Source organism: Phascolarctos cinereus, unplaced genomic scaffold (genome assembly GCF_003287225.1).
Source record: "Phascolarctos cinereus isolate Bilbo 61053 unplaced genomic scaffold, phaCin_HiC Scaffold_2;HRSCAF=192, whole genome shotgun sequence".
Taxonomy (NCBI): Eukaryota; Metazoa; Chordata; class Mammalia; order Diprotodontia; family Phascolarctidae; genus Phascolarctos; species Phascolarctos cinereus.
Window position 1 is genome coordinate 269,763,791 of NW_027555625.1, and position 17,115 is coordinate 269,780,905.

At 43.0% G+C, this 17,115-nt stretch overlaps 1 protein-coding gene across 1 annotated transcript in view; it reads left to right on the forward strand.

Moving 5' to 3' along the window:
• The first annotated feature begins 10,337 nt into the window (after positions 1-10,337).
• The window catches only part of LOC144454061 (regulator of G-protein signaling 3-like), a 42,646-nt gene continuing 35,868 nt past the window's right edge, over positions 10,338-17,115 (forward strand). Inside the window, exon 1 of the mRNA XM_020965489.2 lies at positions 10,338-10,502. The gene's annotated coding sequence lies outside the window, so the exon portion shown is untranslated. The remainder of the gene's footprint in view (positions 10,503-17,115) is intronic.

Consider the following 17,115-nt stretch of genomic DNA (forward strand, 5'->3'; position numbering starts at 1 on the left):
AAAACCAAGGATAGTCAAAAGTAAGAGAAAAAATTATGGACCAAATATCCCTAATGAATATTGATACAAAAATTTTGATCAAAAGATTAGTAAAGAGACTTCAGTAACATATAAGCAGGATGGATTTATACCAGGATGCAGAATTGGTTCAATATTAGGAAAACTATAAGTATAATTGGCCATAGTAAGAACAACAAAAATCATCTGCCAATATTCAGAAAGGCTTTTGCTGATATACAACACCCATTCCTATTAAAAACACTAGAAAGCATAGGAATAAATAAATATTTCCTGAATGCAAAAAGTGGTATCTTCCTAAAACCAAGAACCAATTCTTATCTGTAATGGGAATAAATTAGAGTGCTTTCCATAAAGATTAATGATAAAGCAAGGGTGTCCATTGTCAGATATGATGCTAGTAATGCCAGCTATAGCAATAAGATGAGGGAATAAGCATAGGAAAGAGGAAACAATTATTACTTTTTGCAGATGATAGGATAGTTTACCCAGAGAACTGTAGGGAGTCAATTAAAAACTAATTGAAACAACACCTTCAGCAGAGTTACAGGATATAAAATAAATTTACACAAATCATCAGCATTGTATGTGACAAAAAAATTCCATCAGGGATAGAGAAATCCCGTTTTTAAAAACTATAGAAAATATAAAATAGTTGGGAGTCAACTGCAAAGTCATACACATAGAAACTACAGAAAACAATTACAGAATACTCTGTGCACAAATAAAGATCTGTATCACTGGAGAAATATTATCTGTTCATAGGCAGGCATAGCCAATGTAATAAAAATGACAATACTACTGCCTAAATCAACTTACTTATTCAAAACCATACCTGTCAAACTACCAAAAGATCACTTTATAGAGCTATAAAAACCCCAACCAAACAAAATTCATCTGGAGGAATGAAAGGTCAAGAATCTCAAGGGAATTAATGAAAAAAGTGGAAAGGAAAAGGGATTAGCAATACCAGATCTTAAATTATACTAGAAGATAGAAATTATCAAAAAATATGTATACTAGTTAAGAAATAGAGAAGTTAATCAGTGGAACAGGTTAGGTACACAATATACAGAAGCAAATGAGCACAGTAGCTTACTGTTAGATAAACCCAAAGATATTAGCTACTAAGGTAAGAGCTCACTATTCAACAAAAACTGAAAGTAGTCAGAAAAACCAGTGTCTCACACTCTGTGCTAAGATAAGCTAATGAGTACATGACTGACATAAAGGTTGACGTCATAAACAAATCAGAGCAAGGGAGAAATTACCTGTCAGGTCAATGGATAGGGGAAGAGTTCATAATCAAACACAAGATTAGGAAGGTCGCAGTAAGTCAAATGAACAATTTTTTTTTTTTTAGGCAATTGGGGTTAAGTGACTTGCCCAGGGTCACACAGCTAGTAAGTGTCAAGTGTTTGGTCTGAGGCCGGATTTGAACTCAGGTACTCCTGACTTCAGGGCTGGTGTTCTATCCACTGCGCCACCTAGCTGCCTTGAACAATTTTGATAATATAAAATTTAAATGTTTTTGCACAAGCAAAACTAATGCAGCTGAAATAAGAGAAGCAACTACATGAGAAAAGATCTTTGGAGCAAGTTTCTCTGATTAAGGTCTCATTTCACAGATATATAGGGAACTGATTCATATTTGTAGAAATAAGAGCCATTTACTAATTGATAAATAGCCAAAGGATATGAACAGGTAGTTTTCAGAGGAAAAAAAAAGCTATCAGTAACCATATTTTAAAAATGCTTGAAATTACTAATAATTATGTAAACACAAATTAAAATAACTCTGAGGTGCTTCCTCATATCCCCCCCCACTGGCAAAGTTGATCAAAAAAAAGAAAATGACAAATACTGGAGGGGCTGGGGGAAAACAGGTACATTGTTTCATGTTGGTAGAGTGTCAACTGGTCTAGCTATTCTGGAGAGCAATTTGGAGTTATGCTCAAAAAACTATTAAGCTGTGTATGCCCTTTGACCTAGTGATGCCACTACTAGGTTTGTACCCCCAAAGAGATCAGAGAAAGAGGAAAAGGACCCATATGTACAAAAATATTTATGACAACTCTGTGGTAGCAAAGAATTGGAAACTAAGTCAGTATCTGTCAATTGGGAGATGGCTAAGCAAGTTATGGTATAGAAATGTGATGGAATACTGTTGTGCTATTGGAACTAATGAAGGTGGGGATCAGTTTCAGAGAAATTTGGGAAGACTTATATGAACTGATGCAGAGTGAGAATAATTTATACAATGGCAACAATATCGTAAAGACAATCACCTTTGGAAGTCTTGGGAACTCTGATCAACACAATGACCAACCACAATTCCAGAAGACTCAATGGATACCAATCTCCTGATAGAGAGATGTTGAACTTAGTTCATATTGAGAAATATTGTTTTGGACATGGCCAATGCAGGATTTTTTTTTTTTGCTTGACGATACATGTTTGTAATGGGGGAACTTTGTTTTTCTTGCTTCCTTAATGGGCTATGGGAAGAGGAGACAAGGCAAATATTTGTTTGGAAAAAAAATAAAATTTAATTAATTAAAAAAAAAGAAAGTTGTAATAGCATTCTATCTAACCAAGGTACATACTTGATTTCTGAAGAGTCTAAGTAAGCACAAAGATTTATTTAGGCTGGCAGGCATTAGACATTGCTACAATCCCACCTCAGAATTCTTTCCAGAGAACTAGGGGAAAATTTGGCCAAGAGCTATAAGTTTTCTAAGCATCTTCAGTCCAGCAGAATTATAGTCAGCAGTTTGGTGGTTGCCTCTGTACTGAAGCTGTACATTGAGTCCTTGGTCTTTCTGACATTGACATCCTAGGTTTGTTCCAAGGAGCTTTTTGGCTCCTAAGCCTGGGATGGGAAGGCCATATCCTTCCCCATCCCTGATACATTTGTTTTTTCCTTTCCCTTAGCCAGATAGTGGGTTACTGGCTCTTTAGTGGAGACCAGGCACTTAATGCCCCATCCACCATCCCTGACTCATTCTTTGGCAGCAACACCAGCTTCAGTATAAACAGACATGGACTGAACTTTTGGTGGGTGTGATGGGGGGGGTAGTTTGAAATAAGTAGATGTGATTCCTGTCCTTGAGAAGCTTACAGGAAGATGGGCTGTGCAAATGGACCCTGCAATAGTTCCATTTGGGGCTGGCTTTCTTACTTACCAGAAGACTGGTCACCCTATCCTACAATCAATAAGGAGTTTTTGAGTGACTGTGTGTCTAGTACTAACTCTTGTAGTTACAATCATTCTGATAGGTGATGTTGGAAAGAATATCTTTGTCTATGGAAATGGTCCCATTTATAATTATTTGGAGTTGTATCTCTAGTAATGGGGATGGATTTTATACCAGTCATCAAATATTTATTGAATACTTGTGATGGTAATTGGCACTGGACCATGCACATTGTAACCTATCCCCCTTTTTGCCTGTTATCCTTTATGTGACCATTAGCGTAGCTGTGCAAGACCACCACTAGGGGTTGGGGTGCAACTGAAGCCATAGAAGAGTCCTGTGGTGTGTAGGAAGTGAAATTGTCTGGTTCTGATTCTGAGCTAAACCACATTAGGCTAAGCAGGTGACTGCAGTGCACTCCTTGGATCTAAAGTGGGGAAGTGTTGGTCATGCAGTAGCCAAGCCTTGGCTTTAGTTTCTGAGGAACCCACACCCAGAGCTTCTGAATTGGGATTTGTCATGAGCTCTTACCAGTAATCTGAGTTGTCAGAATTATTATACTCATTTGGAATCATGACAATAATATTTATTCAGTTATTTTCTCCAGTGACCCTGAAATCTCTCTGCAAATGCTTTCTAAGCTGGGCTGGGGCCCAGAAAATGAAGCAGATTGTGACTTCTGCCTGTTTTACATTACCTTTGTTTATGTCCAGTTTGAAGTGACGTAGAACACATGTTCTGAGGTAATGGGGGCATATATGATAGAGATTCATACAATCACAGAATCTCAGAGTTAGGAGGGACCTCAGAGGCTATTTGGTCCTGAATACAAATCCTCTGTAATAGCATGCATGCCACATAGTTATCAAGCCTTTGCTTGAAGACCTCTAGGGAAAAGGACCCATTGACTTCTCAGCAGCCCATTTTGTGGAACTGTTAAGAAATTTTTCTCATCAAATATCTCTCCTTCTCTTCATCTCTCTCCCTCCTTCCTCCCTCTTCCTTCTCTTGCTCTCTCCTATCTCTCCTTCCTTTTCTTTTCTCTTTCCCTTCCCTTTCTCAGTCCCTTTCCCCATCTGTCCCTCTGTCTTTTTTCTTCTCTCCTTTTCCTTTCCCCTTCCCTCCTTCCACTGCTCCCCCCCCCCCACCAAACCAGTGCTCATAGTTCTGTCTCCAGGACAAAGTGATATAAAACAGCTATTCTGGCTATACCTTAAATCACCAAGATGGTTCTATTTTATCTTTATATTCTTTGAGGTATAGGCCTAGTAGTGCTATAGATGAATCAAAGGGTATGTTCAGTTTGGTAACTTTCTGGGCATAGTTCCAAATTGCTTTTCAGAAAGCCTGGACCAGAAATTGATTCGTAGTTCCACCCACAGTGCTCTAGTTTAGCTATTTTCCTGCAGCTCCTCCAACATTTGTCACTTTATTCATTACCTTTGCCATCTGATAGGCATGAGGTAGAACCTCACAACTGCCTTCATTTGCATTTCTCTAATTATTAGTGAATTAGAACATATTTGCATGATTGTTAATAGTTTAGATTCCTTTCTTTGAAAACTTCCTGTTCATATCCTTCAACCATATATCCATCTATTGGGGAGAGGCTTTTTGGTTCCTTATGTTTCTTGGAAATGAAGCCTTTATCAGAGAACTTCTTGCAAAGATTTCCCCCCAGTTATGTTTCCCTTCTGATTTTTATTACATTAGATTTGTTTGTGCAAAATGTTTAAAACTTTATATAATTAAAATTGTTGGCTTTATCTTGTATGATCCTCTCTATCCATAGATCTGAATGGTAACTTCTTCCTTACTCTTCTAATTTGTTTATTTATTTATTTTTTTGGAGAGGCAGTTGGGATTAAGTGACTTGCCCAGGGTCAAACAGTTAGTAAGTGTCTAAGGCTGTATTTGAATTCAGGTTCTCCTGACTCCAGGGCCAATGCTTATGTATATATATTTTTTATGATGTGACCTTTTATGTCCAGATCATGAATACATTTGGAGCTTATCTTGGTTTATCGTGCTGAGTAAATTTAATTTCTATTTGATTACTGCCCAGTTTTCTAGCAGTTTTTGTAAAATATAGTGAGATCTTCTAAATAACTGAAGTCTTTAGGTTTATCAAACACTATGCTATGGTGTTTGTGCCAATACATTTCTACCAGGGCACTCTCTGGACCTACTTGCCTGCCCTTTATTTGCTCCGCCTCCTAGGGCTGCCCAGAATCCATCTGGGTTGATTGACTGCTCATGCTGTTTGAATGGGTCAGGATTTCCCAACTCTATTCCTTCCAGGGAAATGGAGGACCACTAGGATTTGTTACCTACCCTGATATCGAATCTTAAGGTTCTGTGGGCCTTATCATCTGTCCCGCTTCTATGCCTTCCAGCCTCCAGGACACTGTCATCTGACCTACTGATGCAACCTGGGTCTTGCTATCCTACCTGCAGCTGAACCTTCGACTATATGGTCTTTCTCCTTAGAGTATGGGTCCCTTGAGAACTAGGGCTGTTTTGCTTTTTCTGTTTACATCCCTAGCACCTAGCTCTGTGTGTAACACATAGTAAGCACTTAATAGATGCTTTTTCATTCATTCATTCTGTTTGACAGCTGAAAAAAATACAAAAGCAAGTGCTTACTAAATATTTCTTGACCTACTAATTGTACCTATATCCAGGACCTGGGGCTGTGAAATAGAAGAAAAGGATTGGGGCACTAGAACTGTAGTGACCAAAAATCTCCTTGTTCTGGGATCATTCACTACTATTGACTTATCACCACTTGTGGCAAATGGCCTCCAAATCCCAAGTACAGAAATATCCAGTTCCTCTTTGTGCCTCTAGGAGAATACTTCCCACCCACTGATTTATAGGAATGTGGGGTGTTCTGGGGAAATTCCAGCCTCCAATGTTAAAATAGAATGCCTAGGAGGGAGGCAAAATTGGAATTCCCCTGAACCAAATTCCTTCCTTCCTATGCCTCACTCTGTGAAATAAGATCCCAGCTTTCATATCAAGTTTTTCATAATCTTGTCTTTCTTCCCTCAATTATTCCCTCTTTGTATTTCTGTATATTTTACAGTGTTGAGCACTTAGCTGTAGGTGCTCCACAAATCAATCAGTCAACATTTATTAAGTGCCTACTATGTGCCAGGTACTGTGCTAAGTACTTGGGATACAAAAAGAGGCAAAAGACAGTTCTTGCCCTCAAAGAATTTACAAGAGACAGCATGTAGACAAGTATACATACTACAAGCTATATACAGCATAAATAAGAAATAGTGAGCAGAAAGAAAGCTTCCTGCGCAATGTTAGATTTTAGTTGGGATTTAAAGGAAGCCAGGGAAATCAGTAGTCAGATCAGAGGAAGGAGAGCATTCCAGGCATGGGAGACAGCCAAAGAAAATGCCCAGAGCCAAGAGATGGAGTGTCTTGTTCATGGAACAACCAGGAGGCCAGTATGTGTTGGGGAATAAGGTGTGAAAAGACTGGAAAGATAGGAGGGGACTAGTTTATGAAGGGCTTTGAATGCCAAACAGAGCATTTTGTATTTGCTTCTGGAGGCAATAGGAAGCCACTGGAGTTTATTAAATGCAGGGTATGTGTGTATATATGTGTGTGTGCATGTGCGTGTGTGTTTATGTGACTTGTGTTTATGATTGGACCTGTGTTTAAGAAAATCACTTTAGTGGCTGAATGGAGTGTAGATTGGAGTGGGGAGAGACTTGAGGCAGGCAGACCCACCAACAGGCTAGTTCAACAGTCCGGGTGTAAGGTGATGAGGGGTGGCAGTGCATTTGAGAGATGTTGCAGAGGTGAAACAATACATTTGTTGAGTGATATAATGAGTTAATTTTAGGTAATGAAGCACAACCTTACATGAAGGTGCGGAACTGATTGGACCAGAGGACCTCCTTGCAGTTAAGATTCAGTGGCAGGACACAATATCCCTACACAGAACTTGATCAGACCCAAGAATCCCACTAGTGGTAAAGAAGCACAAAGGGGTGGAGACAGGACCGGGCCCAGAGCCTATGGTTGATGGTTAGACAGACGTGGGAGTTTCAAAGGCTATTGCAGAATCAGCAGGCTCCACTAGGGGTCAATCCTGTTCCCTTCTATACTTGTTGATGTGGAGCAGAGCCATCAAGGTGGTGTGGGCAGTGTACTGGGGAGGCTACAGTGGAAAGAAGGTTGGATTTGAAGCTTTCTGGGCTTCAGTTTCTTAGGGCTGTAAAATGAAGGTGTTAGTTTGAATGATCTCTGAGGTCCCTTTACACTCTTCATCTATAATCCTATGATTTCCCCATTTCCACTACAGGTCTGAGTTGCCCTAAGGGACTTGATACTAATGAATTAAGAGGTAGAGGGATAGAAAGTATGTAAGGATGCTATGGATCTTACCAGGACAGGGCCTGCTTTAACAGTAACACCATGTAAGAAGATCCAAAGACGTGCCTGGTTAATGTTATCTATTAAGTAAGGAGAAATTGGTGCATGGAAGAGGCTAGAATGGCATTTGGCAGATGCCACTTAGTTTTTTAAGGAGGCTTTGGGAAAGACTACACTTTGTAACACAACCAAGACTGAACAGAGATGGGGAGAAAGAGAACATTGCCTGCTCATTTTCTGATTGATTGTCATCTGGAGCCATGAGGATCATTGGAGTTGGCTGGTTTCTGGCACAGACTTAACTCACTTAATTCACTGTTATTGAATAAAGACTGTAGAATATTGCTTTAGTGCAGGCACTGGGCTTAAGGAACAGCCTCTTCTACCAGTGAGTGGTCCAGCAGGAGCCAGCAGATATGCTGCTTCATCTTCCTCCCATCTCCATCAACCAGATCCCTTCAGAGGACCTTTTCCCCACTACCCACGTGAGCAACTTTAGTTTGTTGTAGTGTGGTGGAAAGAGCTCTGGCTCTGGCTGTAGAGGACCTGAATTCAAATCCTGCCTCTGACCTTTACTACATGTGTCACCTTGGGCAAGTTGCTTTACTTCCCTTTTCTTCGGCTTTCTGGTTTATAAAATGCAGTTATTGGATTAGATGACCTCTGAAATCCCATTCAAGCTCTAGAACTAGGATCCTAATGACCTTGGGCCTTGCAATTTTATCAGAGATGCTGTTGAACTAATATCAGAAACACTTATTATGTCGTAACTGCGTCAATACCACCAGTCCGTGTTTCAATAAGGAAATCTCACATGTTGGAGGTTTGGCAGTAGTGGAATAGGGTCAGGGGCCAGCAGTCACTGGCTAACCAAGCTCAGGGAACGTACCAGAACAGAGGCCTAAACATCTTCACGTCTGAGCGTTTCCTTTCATTTTCTTAAACATCAAGAAAAAGGCCACTGAGACCTCCTCCCAGAGGTCTCACTCACTCTGCTTCCCAGGCCAAGGGCAGAGACCTTGCTGCCTGAGTAGCACAGGTCCCTTCCCCCGAGTGCTGAGAGAGAGACCCAAGCAAATCAGGAAGAGCTGACAACTCTGGTCCCATTCATCCTGGGCAGGGCACCATAGCAGGCTGCCTTCAAGCATGGGGTCCATGCTAGGCCAATGCTAATTCACTTCTGGGCTTTGCAAATAATTTCTTTGTCTCTGCCTTCGAATGACAAGATAAGGGATCAGTTCGAATTTGTGAGTACCTAATGTTTTTGAGGAAGCCTCCTGGATAGTCCTGGCAAAGGTCAGTGTTTAGCTAAGTCTTTTTCTGTGTGACACTAACACTTCGTCTACCACTAGCCTTATTTCCCCAGTGTAGCTCTAAGTGAAGAGATGACTGTAGATCCCAAGGTAAATGCTTCTTTTTGTTTTCGTTACAGGCCACACTCAGCCAGATTCAGATCCTATGCATGCTTTGTATGCCCAGAGCCTTAGGTGTTTACTGGAGGTTTGCTAAGTGAAATCATGTCCACGATGTAGCAGATGAGACCCAAGATGGTATAGTCATTGTGCCCAACCCAGGGTCTTAGGAAGATACCACTTTGAGTTATTGTGTCTCCCCTTCTCTCCTTTTCTCATACCATAGGATCCATTTGCACATATTTTCCTTTAGCATAGCAGTCCTAAACTGCTGGACTATGTTGCTTTGAAGATGTTGAAAGGGCTATTCTGTCACACCCTAGAGGTGGCTGCATTCTTAATCTGCAATGAGTTCAGCATGTCCTGCCAATAAGATTGCTTAGGGGTAGATGGCAGGGTGGGGGTCCGAGTTGTTGATAAGGAGGCAGAGTGGATTGGATCTTCCTCTGGAAGGGTACAGTGGCTTTACTCAGCACTTCCTTGTTCATCTTGCCGCAGACCAGCAGAGCTCTTCTAGGATGCACTGAAATGTCAGTGCCTTAGTAGTTCTGGTCGGGAAGAGTTAATTGTGTTCCAGGTCCCAGAACACAATAGTGTTGAGTGTGAGAGATGGATGCATGCCTCTCTATGGAGCAGTGTGTCCTGAGCTGCCTGACAGCCAGGTCAGTAGGGACTCCTAAGCCAGCCCTTAGAGAGGAATTGGCCAGGCTCTGTCATGGGGTCTGAAGTTGTGAAAACAGAAGCTGAAGCTGAACCTGTGTTTGTGAGGTGGGTAATTTGGGGAATTCAGTCCCTCCCAGGTATGGGAGGGAAAAGTGTGATTCCCCAGTCATCCCCTGTGTCTCTTGGAACTAGATCAGGCAGAAATAATGCACAGCCTTGGTGAGCTTGGAGGTACAATAGCAAGGGAGAGAGAAGCCTCAGATTGAGGACTGACTTACCAGAGACATCAGACACTCATTTTTCCAGACAACAGTGGTTTAACAAGTAGCAGAGTTTTCTGTTTGTGGGAGCAACTAAGTCTCTCTTACCTCTCACCTTCTGTTGCCCAAGGGCAGGAGGGGGTACACGTTTGGGGAGGAAAAGAGAAGAGGCAGCGGGAAGGTGATTCAAGGATTCATAGACATGGATGAGTGTAGCAGAAAGCTGGTCTTTTGGCTTTCCTTCTACCAGCAGGTAATGGTCCCCCTGGGGAAGTTGGGCACTGCCATAAATAGCCCAGCTGACACAAAAGGCACTCTGTCTGGGGGAGAGTCTTTCACATGTCTGAGGCAGCCACTTGACGCGGACCACTAAGAAGTGCCGCAGCCCTCTTGGAAGCTGTTTGCTCGCTGGAGGATCCTGGTGCAGGCTTGATCCGGGTGCCCATGCCTTTAGTTCCTGGGGACCCTGCGGCTGGAGGAGTGTTGCAGCTGGGGGTGGGCTGATTTAGCTCATTGTACTTGGAACTCAGCTCGTTCCCATCAGAGAGTGCTGGGTAGGTGCCTTGGGAGAGCTACTCTCCATTCTATTTCAAGTGCTTTTTCTTTTTGAAAATCTCCTCTAAGGCAGCCATTGATGCAGATGTTGCAACCAGAGAGAATGGTGTGTACTGCTCTGAGATAGCTGGGTGTGGTGTGGGGTGTGGGGTGGGGGGCAGCAGGCGCTGTGGAGAAAGAGACTGGGTGTGAGAGAGGGAGGGAGAAGGGGGGAGAGGGAGAGAAAGAGAGGAGGAGGAGGGAGAGAAGGGAGAGAGAAAAGATGAAATTGAATTCTGGAGAAGGAGAGGAAGAAGAGGGGAAAGGGAGGAGAAAAGCTCTGGAGAACGTGGATTCTGTTGCAATCCCCGCTGCTTTCCAAGCCCTGCCTCTGACTTATTGTCAGGCATGTCATTTTTATTTGCGGAGGAAAGGGATTGGAATGTGTAGAAAATCTGTCCTGTGACTTGGGACTTGGTGGCTGTAGGAAGCAACCTAGCAAGAGGGATTATTTGGTTGAAAGCAAGCAGCTTTGAATGAAAAGTTGGGATCCAGCTGGCAGTAAATAAGAGGATTTGTGGGTTTCATCAGTGAGGATGACGGGTGCCGGTTTCAAACTGTTACAACTCTTTGTTTTGAGGGCATAAAGACTTCTGAGATTAGGCAGTTTTGAGTGTGTGAATGTGAATATAGGTGATGATTTGACTGAACTCTGGGCTTTCCTTCTGTTGAAATGTCTGAGCTACTTGTAAAGTGTTAAGGTTGAGGGCAGCTTGTTCTGCACTCTATACTCAGGGCCACTTATGAAATGTGCCAGATCCTCCCCAAACCCACTTCCAAGACAGCCCCTCCTCTGCTTCATCTCTTTGAGACTGGCTTTTAGAAGGGCCACTCCAGGCTGGGCTCTGCAAGGGGTGGGGCTGTCTCACCTAAGTTAGCCAGACTCATCAGGGACCGTGGAAGGAAGGAAGAGGCTGAAGAGCAAATCTCACCAGGCTGTTGCAAGAGCCAGCAGTGGCTTCAAGCTGACGGGGATGACTTTAGTTTCTCCACACTGTGTGACTATTCTTGACAAGGAAAAAGAAAATGATTGTGGTCAAGCCCCAGCTACTCAAGTGTCTGAAAAGTCAGTCAGAAGCATTTGCCTCCCTGGACCTGGTGCTAGTTAATTTTCCAGTCAATCTAATAGTTCACATTTGACTTGAGGTGTGGTAGGGGTTAGAGCAGCTCTCTTTCTTTCTCTCCTGCACGTCAAACCCCTTGCCAAGTTACAGCAAAGACAGTCACTCATAAGTGGGGCAGTCTTGAGACGTGGCCAGCCAGTTCTCTGGCTGTCTGGGGGGGGGCCCTGCTGACATTTGATGGATCTTCTCTTAGTAGGAGGCAGTTGTTGGCTTTAGACTAGTAAGGAGAGCCTGTTCCTGCAGGAAACTGAGAGATTTCAGCACATATGTATCTATAAGATCCCACCCAGAGCAGGCTTTCTATCATAACTACTTACAGAAGGAGGGGAGGTGTTTTTAGGTAGGATGGGGAGCTCGGAGCTGAGAAATTCTGGTTCTTTATGCTGGGGGAGGGAGACACAAGGACTTCTCTGATGGTCACTAACTGTGTTGCTCCTAGTGAGAATAAATATGTTAGTCTTGTGTCTGTGAGGAGATTTTTATGCATTCAAGTGAGGCACCCGAAAACGTGTTAGTGTATGTCTATATTTGTTGGTTTCTTGGAGCCCAGCTGAAGTAGTGAGGGAAGCAAATTGAATGTTCTTTGTTAGTAGCTCATAATGCTATCCAAGTCAGATGGCCTGGACACTGATTGTTGGTCCTGCACATGTTTCCTGGGCCCCAGGGTTGTGGCTCTGCTCCCAGCCCTCAGTGCGCACAGGTCAGACTGCCAATGCCTTCCGCTCTCAGAGTCTCTTCTGAACAACCCTTTTCTGCACTCAGTTGTTTACGTGTTGTGTCCCCCTTTAGAATCTAAGCTTTTTGAGGGCAGGGCTTTGTTTTGGTTTTGCCCTTCTCTGTATCCCTAGTACTTGATGGGGTGCCTGGCACGTAGTAAGCAATTAATAAATGCTTGTTGACTGACTGTAGCCCTAGCCTCTGTCTTAGCTCCCAAAGCAGGGGGTGTTCAACTCAGCTAATGGGTGTTGATATTCAGTGAAAGCATCTCTTCTGCTTAGTGTTTTGTGAGGAGAGCAACTGAGTGGCATTTGTCAGTTAAAAGTTTCGGCTAGGAACGTGAGGTGGAAAGGCAGGAGAACAGAAGGAAATTGGCTTCCTGGAGTGCCAAGTTGCAGATACTCTTCAGCTATACCTCCCAGTAGCTGAGAATTTTATATCTCTTGCTTCTTTTATAAGAAAACATCAGTTACAATACTACTTGAACTAGACTATCACAGCTGCAAGGGACTTTGGGGATTATTCATCTCCTTTTTACTGATAAGGAAACTGAATCCTAGAAAGAAGCCCTGGCTTCAAATTAAAATTGTGCCAATCCTTCCCCCCCACCTCAGTTCTATAAGGTTTACAAAGTTGATAATCTGTGCAAATATTTAATGGCAACTGATGTCTGGAGAGATGGAGTGGCTTGCCCAGTGGTAAACGGGACCTCATGTACATTAGAGCTGACATTTAAATATAGTTTGTCTGACTACAAACTTGACACTTTCCTTTATATAATGTTCTATTCCATTAATTCACCAAAGATTTTGGGACCTCCACAATATTCGTTGTGTCCATGCAATTCTCTCTGCTCTCATGGCCACCATAGTTCAAGCCCTCAACACTTCTCACTTGGACCATCGAAATAACTTCCTATTTGGTTTCCTTGCCTCGTGTCTCTTCCTTCTCCAGCCCATCCTCCATACAGCTGCTAAAGTGATATTCTGAAAGCACAAATCTGACTGCATCACTCCTCTGCTCAGTAAATTCCAGTGGCTTCTTGTGGCCTCTAGAATCAGATATAAATTCTTCCATCATTTAAAACCATGTCTAATCTGTCTCTCTCTGACCTTACCATTCCAGGATTATTATGTATCACTCCCCTTCCTGTCCTAATTTGCTGTTCTCTAGTGCATGATTCTATCTCCTTTCTCTTTGCCTTTGTACCCCATGTCTAGCATGCAGCTCCCTCACCTCAGCCTGTTAGAATCCCTAGTTTCCTCCAAAACTCAGCTCAAGCGTGTCCTCCGTATCAGTGATGAGGGTAAGTTTTGAGGAAGTGCTTGGTAGTTTTCTGGAAAGGTGGCCATTGGCCTCTGGAGCAGAGTGGTGGGGTATGGTAGAAAAAATCCTAGGCTAGGGGTCTGGACACTTGGGTCTCAGCTATGAAACTAATCAATCAATCAATAAGCATTTATTAAGTGCTTGCTTTGTGTCAGGAATGGTATGAGGTGTGTAATAACTGGAGATGGAACAGTGGATTGAGGAACAAGAAGAAGGCTGGTTTGGCTGGACTGTGAAGAGCAGAAAGGGGAATAATGTATAATAATTCTAGGGAGTGACATGGTCAGATTGTGCTTTAGGGATATTACTTTAGTAGCTGTTTGGAGGATGGCTCTGAAGAGGACGAGACATGAGGCAAGGAAACCAAATAGGAAGTTATTGCAATGGTCCAGGTGAGAGGTGTTGAATGCTTGAACTAGGAAGGTGGCCATGTGAACAGAGAAATGAGGATGAGTGTGAGAGGTATAGAGGGAGAATCATCAAGACTTGGCAACTGATTAGATATGGGGGATGGAGGAAGGTGAGAAGTCAAAGTTGTAAAACCTGAGTGATAGGGGGAAGGGAATAAGCATTTATATAGCACCTACTATGTGCCAGGAACCGTACTAAACACTTTTTTAAAACAAATATGATGTCATTTGATTCTCACAGCAACTTTGTGAAGTAGGTGCCGTTATTATCCTCATTTTATAGTTGAAGAGATTGAAGCAAAAACAGAGGTTAAGTGATTTGTCCAGAGTCATACAGCTAGTAAGTGTCTAAGACTAGATTTGAACTCAGGTCTTCCTGACTTCAGGTCCAGCACTCTATCAACCACAGAAATAGGGATGTTAGGAAGAAGAGTTAAGAGTTAGTTTTATGAGTTCTATCTTGGGCATGTTGAGTTTGAGATGTCTATGGGATTTTTGAAAATTTCTAATGTGTAGTCGGTGATGTGGGACTGGAGCTCAGGAGAGAGGCTAAAGCTGGTTCTACAGATCTACAAATCTGGGAGTCATCTGTATAGAGATGGTATTTGGATCCACGGGAGCTAATAAGACTACCAAGTAAGAGAGTTTAGAGAGAGAAGAGGGTTCGAGACAAAGCCTCAACATTCATCCACACTTGGAGATGGTGATCCACCGAAAGAGACTGAGGAGTGGTTAGACAGGGAGGAGAAGAACGAGAAGAGCAAACCATATCACAAAAACTGAGAGGAAAAAGAGTTTCCAGGAAGAAGTGATCAACACCATCAGTGTCTGCAAAGAAGTGAAGAAGGATGAGGGCTGAGAGGAGGCCACTGGATTTTGCAGCTAAAAGATTATGAGCAAATTAGGAAAGAACATGTTCATTTGGGCAAAGAAGTTGGAAGCACTACTGCAAGGGAAAGGAAAGGAAATGGAGGCAATCAGAAGAGACAGTCTTTTCTAGGAATTGAGTGTGAAAAGTGGGAGGGATATAAGACAGTAGCTTGAGGAAGACAGCTACCATAGAAGAGGGTAAAGTGAGGGTTTTAAAAAATTAGCTATGTGACTTGACACTAGTTACTTTACCTCCCTTGGCCTCAGTTTTCTGAGATCCCTTCTGGCTATAACATTCCATGTTCTCAAATTCTTTTCAGCTTGAATAGTCTATGAGTGTCAGGGTATACTACAAATTGTCTTCTGTTCCTTTCACCCTAGTGATGTGGGTGGAGAATGTGGTACCCACTGCAGATAAAAGGCTTATCTGTACATATCCAGAAACAGGCCCCTATTCCTTTCTTAGCTCTTTGGAGGCTGACAAATAGTTCTCATTGGAAATCCTTCTCCAGCTCTTGTGAGAAAGCCCTAGCGGCTGGAGGTTTGTTGTTGTTGTGAAGCCATGCTGTTTCCAAGATGTCATCACTCCAGAGAAAGCTATTATTCCTCCCAGGAATAAACAAGCTTGTTTACAGCTTAGTCCCACTAAGTAGGGAGAGGCTGGCGCCTCTCTCTGGGGTTGGGTCTGGGTGAGCTAGAGCTGCTTGCCTTGTTCCTCAGACCCAGCTTCTCCAAAGAGAAGAGTTCTGCTTTGCCAGCAGGGTGCAGCTGCAGTAGGCCTAGACATAGGACCCTCTCCTTTCAGGGAGTGGAAAAAGACTTGAGCCATGTGTTCAGGGTCTTTGGGGACATAAGAGCTCCCTGACAGAGGTCATAGGAGCTTACTGTAACAGCAGAGGGTCCTGGACCATTTGGAGCGTATGGATGGAAGAGGAGTACAATTTATCTTGTCCAGATGCAGTTCAGATCCTTCCCATGGCGTTCTTCCCTTCTCCCTGAGATTGACCTTGCACATTGCCTGGCACACAGCTTTAGAGTTTGTCCTTTTCTGACATCTAATTTGAATACAGGTTGTATTCCAAAAGTTCATTTGTAAGTGACCTATTTCGATTTCAGAGCACATTTTCCTTTAGAAACAATGGTACCTGGTGGTTAGGTTTCTGAGCCAGACCACAAAAAACACATAGGATCACAAAGGAAACCAAAGGTTAGTGAAAATAAAGATGTAATTTTATCCCCCATCCGAGTTCATGGACCCCTTGGACCTCAGGTTAAGATTCCCAAACTTATGCAAGAGTGGTTTGGGTGTTAGGAGCCCTTCATAAATCAAATCTTAAACCCAGGACTGCCTGCTCAACACAGCCTTTATTCTCAGGACCACAACTAATCAACAGTAGGCCAACTGACACAATGGAGGGAGGGCTGACTTCAGAGCCAGGAAGATCTGGGTTCAAGTTCTGCCTCGGACACACTCTGGCTGTGGGACTCTGGGCAAGTCACCTAACCTCTCAGTGCCCTGGGCTGCTCTCTAGCCCTCTTAGTCGTAGCTGAGTTGTTGATCTGTTTTAGCAGAGTGAGGTAACCACATCAGGAGTTCACTGTAACAATGAAATTATCCTCCATTACTCTAGAGTTATTTCTTTGCATGAGTCTAAGAAGAGTCTCAGCAGAGACTGCATTAGACTGAGAAGCAAAAGTCCAGAATTCTAGTTCAGGTTCTTTTACTTAGTAGCTTTTTGACTTTGAGTGAATCATTTCCCGCTCTGGGCCTCAATTTCTCAATCTGTAAAATGAAGGAGTTGAACCAGATCTCTGAGGTCCCTACCTCTTCCAACATTTTGTGCCGTGATATTCTTTGTTCTGTGGGTCCTTCCATGATTGTGATGGGAGAAGCAGGGATGGTGGAAGGGTGCTGAAAAGCAGCTTTTAACTTTGCCTACTCCACTCTTGCTTTGTGCTGGCTTTGGGTTGGGTGGTACTGCCATGGCCAGGGGAGCGAAAGTCTAAAGCAGAATCCGGGGAAACTATGAGTAGCTGATGGGGTTTCTGAGCAGTCAGCTGCCCCAGGCTGGGACTGTAGGGCAGGGTTACTTCAGGAGCCTCCGCTCCCCTATCTCTAGATGAAG